Raw genomic sequence first — 6217 nt, forward strand, 5'->3', positions numbered from 1 at the left:
GAGTGAACAGGTGAATTGTTGCATAACCAGAACTGAGGCTCAAAGAGAGAGTCCCCCCTCCCCCGCAAGGCCATACTGACTTAGTGGCAGTGCTAAACCATAAATAAAAGAGCCTCCAATGCTGCCTCTCACAGGGGAACTGGGCATTTCCCAGTTTATTTTCTTTTTCTTTTTTTTCTTTTTTAATGTTTATTTATTTTTGAGAGAAAGTGTGAGCAGGGGAGGGGCAGAGAGAGACAGGGACAGAGGATCTGAAACAGGCTCTGTGATGACAACAGAGAGCCTGATGTGGGGCTCGAACCCACGAACCGTGAGATCATGACCTGAGCCGAAGATGGACACTTAACTGACTGAGCCACCCAGGCAACCCGACATTTCCCAGTTTCGTAGGCTTTCCGATGCCTGGTGCCCAGACTGCTTTATAAAAGTGACAGTCCAGTCCCGGGGGCTTGGGAATCTGGTTTCCAAGCTTTTCAGGGGATCATGACATGAAGCCAGGCTGGGCCTCTCTTGAGTGCTATATTACCTATATGGGAGATCCCCAGGGGAGCTCCCAAGGACACTGCGGCGGCTGGGTGCGGGGGAGGGAAGGTGTTCTATCTGTGCGTCAACCACACAGTCCTTTGAGTCCTGATTCCAGAAGGGCGGCCCAGGAATTTCTGATTGGCCTTCTGGGGGGCCAAGGCTGCCTTTGAAGACTCAAGCCGTGCAGGGGGTGGTTGTTGTAAGAATGTGTCCCTTGGGAGGGGGTATCCTGCCAGCTGGCAGAGCTGCTCCAGATCTTCCCAGTCTGGAAGATCTGACTTGAGAGAGAGTAGGGGAACTCAGCAGGTGAAGGAATCTTCCCCTAGATCTGTTGTTGTTGTTCTTTTTTAAAATTAAAAAAAAATTTTAAGTTTATTTATTTTGAGGGAGAGAGAGAGTATGAGCAGGGTAGGGGCAGAGAGAGAGGAGGGAGAGAACCCCAAGCATGTCCCGCACTGTCAGGGCAGAGCCCAATGTGGGGCTCGAACTCACAGTGAGATCATGACCTGAGACGAAATCAAGAGTCATTCGCTTAACTGACTGAGCCACCCAGGCACCCCCAGTAATCTGAGCTGCTCTCATTTACACCTACTTCCTGCCAGGCACTAGGCTAAACACTTGGCAGACATTATCTCTGATACCTGCAGGACTTCTTCAGGGGAAAGTGTTATCATCCCTGTTTTATTTATTTATTCCTTTAGTTTTTATATATTTTTTAAAGGTTATTTAAACTTTAAAAGTATTGGTGGGGAGGGGCAGAGAGAGAGAGAGAGAGGGAGAGAGAGAATCACAAGCAGAGCCCGACTCGGGGCTTGATCTCACGAACTGTGAGATCATGACCTGAACCAAGATCAAGAGTTGGACACTTAACCGACTGAGCCACCCAGGTGCCCCAGTCACCCTGTTTTCAAGATGAAGAGGGTCGCCTGGGTGACTCAGTTAAGCCACTGACTTTGGCTCAGGTCATGATCTCATGGTTTGTGCGTTTGAGCCCCATGTCGGGCTCTGTGCTGACAGCTCAGATCCTGAAGCCTGCTTCGGATCCTGTGTCTCCCTCTCTCTGCTCCTCCCCTGCTCACACTCTGTCCCTCTGTCTCCTTCAAAAATAGATAGACATTCAAAAAAAAATTTAAAGATGAAGAAGCCAGGCTTCATGGAGGCCTAGTTAGGGACTGACATCTCAGATGCTTTCAGTCGATGAAAATGGTTTTAGGGGGCCCAGGAATAAGATGTTAGGAGCCGGTGGGTGCTGGGGTCAGTGGGAGAGCACCTGCTAGGGGGCAGTGAGTCTCAGCTCAGGCTGATTGTGGACGTGTGCAACTGTGGCCCGGTGTGACTTCATCCAACTATTTTCCGAAAGTAACTAGAGATGCTACATCTCGTAGAAATAATCATACTTCGTAGATGTTGGCAAATGATTCTGTAAGATGTTCACAATAAGCAAGCATGCTAGGGAGTCAGATTTGGCCTGCAGAGAACCAGTTTGTAATCCCAGGTTAAGAGATCATTTATTCATTCTGCAGGTATTGGAGTGCCCACTGGAGGTGTTGGGGTGCAGGAGACAGACCTGGTGCAGGACATATTGAGCTTAGTGTCAGTAGGGTGTGGTCTGTGCTCTGAGAGGAGCCCCACCTTGAGGCATGACGGAGCACTTCCTGGAGGAAGTGGAAGTCTCATGGATGTATCAGTCAGCTAGGGCTGCTGAAGTCCAAAGTCAAGGTGCTGGCAGTGTGGTGCTCCCTCTGAAGGCCCTAGGAGAGAATCTGTTACATGCCTCTCTCCAAGCTTCTGATGTGTCCTGCACTCCATGTTCCTTTGTGCTATGGACTGAATATTTCTCTCCCCCTCCATTCATATGTTAAAGCCCGATCCCCACAGTGATGGTATTTGGAAGGGGAGCCTTTGGGAGGTGATTCAGTTTAGTGGTGGTCATGAGGGTAGGGCCCCCATAATGGGGTTAGTGCCCTCATAAAAGGAGACATGAGAGGGCTCGCTTCTCTCTTTGCTTCTGACATGTGAAAACATGAGAAGACAGCCATCTACAAATGGGCTCCTCACCAAACCCCAGATCCACCAGCACCTTGATCATTGGCCTCTCAGCCTCCAGAACTGTGACACTTACATTTGCTGTTCAAGCCACCCAGCCTGTGGTATTTTGTTATAGCAGCCCGAGCTAAGACACCTGGTTTGCAGACCCATCACTCCAACCTCTGCCTCTGTCTTCACATGATATTTTCCTTCTGTGTCTCTGTCTCTGCGTGTCTTCTCTTCTCATAAGGCACCAGTCACGCTGGATTAAGGGCCCACCCTATGCCAGTTTGACCTCATCTTAACTTGACTGCATCTGCAGAGACCCTGTTTCCAAGTCAGGTCACATGCAGCGTTGAACCTATCTTTTGGGGGGATACAGTTCAACCTGCAACAGATATGTAGAGTAGGCAGGTGAGATTTGGGGAAGAGTACCCCGGTAGAGGGAACAGCAGGTGCAAAGGCACCTCCAGAGGCAGAAAGATGCATGTGAGTTTCAGGAAATTAACTCAGCAGAGCTAGAGTGGAGAGTGGCCATGAGATGCTGCTGGGTGGTTCCTGCCGGGCCTCTCGGCTTGTGTGGAAAGGTCAGGCAGGGTTGGTTAGGCTGCAGTCAGAGATGAATGCCCAAATCTCAGCGGCTTGACCCGGTACAGTGTCATTTCTTCTCACGTCAAGTCTGTCTTAGGTTGAGTGGCTTTTCTCCATCACGTGGCCGTGCTATGCAGAATGCATGGTCCCTGGGGGAAGCTAGGTCCAGGGGAGGCCCCTGGTCTCACCTGCCCAGGCCTGGAAGTGACCCGTCTGCTCACAGACCACACAACCAGGGAGGCTGGCGGGAAGCACAGATTTCTGTGAGTCCCCACTCTCTCTCTCTCTCTCTTTCACCAGAATTTGGAGTTAGGATTTCATCCTCAGGACACTGGGAAGCCCATTCCCACGCGGAGTGAAGATCCAACTTGCATTTTAGAAAGTAGCCTCCAGGGGCGCCTGGGCAGCTCAGACGGTTAAGCGTCTGACTTGGGCTCAGGTCATGATCTCACAGTTTGTGGGTTCGAGGTCCACATCGGGCTCTGTGCTGACAGCTCAGAGCCTGGAGCCTGCTTTGGATTGTGTCTCCTTCTCTCTCTGCCCTTCCCCTGCTCACACTGTCTCTCTCTCTCTCTCTCTCAAAAATAAACATTAAAAAAAAATGTTTCCTCCAGCTGGAGCCAGCCTCAGCCGTACAGCAGGGGGGTGGCCCATGGAGCAGTGTTGCATGGACTGGCCACATCAGCCACCACACAGTTGCAACTAATTCCTGCAACTTCTACCTTGCAGCCCCTGCCAGGAAAAAACAGGAAAAAAAGAAAAAAGAAAAAAGGAGAATGTGAGAAAAATTAAGTCATGTACAGTCGACCCTTGAACAACATGGTTTGAACAGTGTGGATCCACTTATATGCAGTTATTTTTTTTTTTTTTGATAAATACAGTACAGTACTGTGAATGTAATCTCTTCCTTATGACTTTCCTAATAACGTTTTTCTGTGTAGGTGCTCACTCGATTGTAAGAATATAACATGTAATACACATAACATACAAAGTATGTATTAATTGGGGGCACCTGAGTGGCTCAGTGGGTTAAGTGGTCGACTCTTGATTTTGGCTCAGGTGATGATTACACGGTTGGTGAGTTCGAGTTCCACGTTGGGCTCTGTGCTGACAGTGTGGAGCATCCTGAGATTCTCTTTTCCTCCCTCTCTGCCCCTCCTCTGCTTGTGCTGTCTCTTTCTCTCAAAATAAACTTTAAAAAAGTGTATGAGTTAATTGGCTATATTATAGGTAAGGCTTCTGGTTAACAGTAGGCTATTAGGAGTTCAGTTTGGGGGACAGTCAAAAGTTGCATGCAGATTTTGACTGTGGAGGGGGTCGGCACCCCTCACCCCTGCATTGTTCAAGGATCAACCGAAATTTTAAAAACTTTCAAAATGCATTTTGAGTCTGTTCTCTCTGTTCTAGGTTAGTTACTGTATATATTCTTACACACACAGATTGCCGGACAGCCTGAATACCCAAAGCCAGGAGGCTGTACTGTATGGGCCTATTAAGGGAATTTCAGGGGTAACTGGGCTCCTTGCTGATTTGAGAACCTCAATGACATAAAAGATGTCCTCTGCTCATTGTGGGAGGGGGGATGGGCCAAATGGGTAAGGGGCATTAAGGAATCTACTCCCAAAATCATTGTTGCACTGTATGCTACCTTGGATGTAAAATAAAAAAAAAAAAAGATGTCCTCTGCTCAGGGTCTATAACTGGGACCCAATAACAAGTGTGGGATCCTTGGATCAAAGTGACTTCCTGCTGCTTCCAAAAAGCCAGGTGCCCTGCCTCAGTCAGAAACACCCTTGGAGGCAACCTGAAAGTATTCTGTGCTGAGACCGACCCCCTCTTGTCTGCAGTTCTTTAGAGTTTATAAGTTCTAAGTCATTGCTTCATTTGAGCCTCAGAAAAATGTAATCTGATATGAGATCTAATTTGTTTTATTTTTTGAACTTTTTTTTAAAGTAAAAAAAAAGTTTATTTATTTATTTTGAGAGCGAGACAGAGAGAGAGCGCGAGTGAGCACCAGGGAAGGGCAGAGAGGGAGAGAGAGAATCCCAAGCAGGCTCTGCTCTGTCAGTGCAGAGCCTAGTGCCCGGGTTGAAGTCACGAACCGTGAGATCATGACCTGAGCCAAAAGCAAGGTCTGATGCTTTACTGACTGAGCCACCCAGGTGCCCCAGCGGCTACAATTTTAGATGCAATTTCACGTGTTTTGTTGTATAAATTACGGATACCCTCACACAAAAATTATTGTGAAGCTCCAATAAAGCAATGTCGGGGAAAGCATTTTACAAACTGTGAAGCACTGTCCAAATGTTGTCATCCTCAGACTTGACATGTCATGGAAAGTGTTTCCTAAGATGTGCTAAAGGAATCCATGTGGACAAGAGCAGGAGATTAAGTGAATGTATGCCCTCATCATTAGTTACGTTGTGTGGCTGCATTTAGACTATTTGACTTTGAACTTCATTGCCTATATTATCCTCACTGTTGGGGCAGCTGTGTCCATCATCCCCTGTGAGCCACATCCCTGACCCTTATTTCTGTGGGTGGGCACAGGCTGGGGTGGAGGTCGGGTGGGGAGTTTGTTAAGGTCTTCCTGCAAGCCTTACTATCAGATTTCAATGACATGACCACAGTTTTACGGAGATATGTGAATTCCAGTTGTGGAACATAGCCAGAAAGTGAAGCAGTCAGCTGGGCCCTGGGGTGACCCAGAAGGTATTTGCTCATCTGGATGGGTGGGTGGGGGGGTCGGTGGGGGCTGCTGCTCTAGTTGGTTGATACCTTGGGGGAATCCAGTGCTGGGTGACCAAATCTTCAGATGTTCTGAAGTCCATTATTTTTTCCCAATGGGAAACTGTCACATTTTTCATTCTCAGTGCATCTCCACTGGCTGGTTGGATAAGGGAGTGAGTTTTGGGCCACAGCTCAGCTCTGGATTTCCATATAATTTGTGATGGTATCACCTTCCAGAGGGTTGTTAGCAGACTACATAAGAAAACAGAACCCCCAGCTCACCACACCGGGCCTGGCTGCAGAAACTCAGGGAGGAAATGTCAGCTTCTTGGGCTCTGTTGTC

The sequence above is a fragment of the Puma concolor genome, chromosome A1, assembly GCF_028749965.1.
Source record: "Puma concolor isolate L17-30 chromosome A1, mPumCon1.1.hap2, whole genome shotgun sequence".
In the NCBI taxonomy this organism is placed as follows: Eukaryota; Metazoa; Chordata; class Mammalia; order Carnivora; family Felidae; genus Puma; species Puma concolor.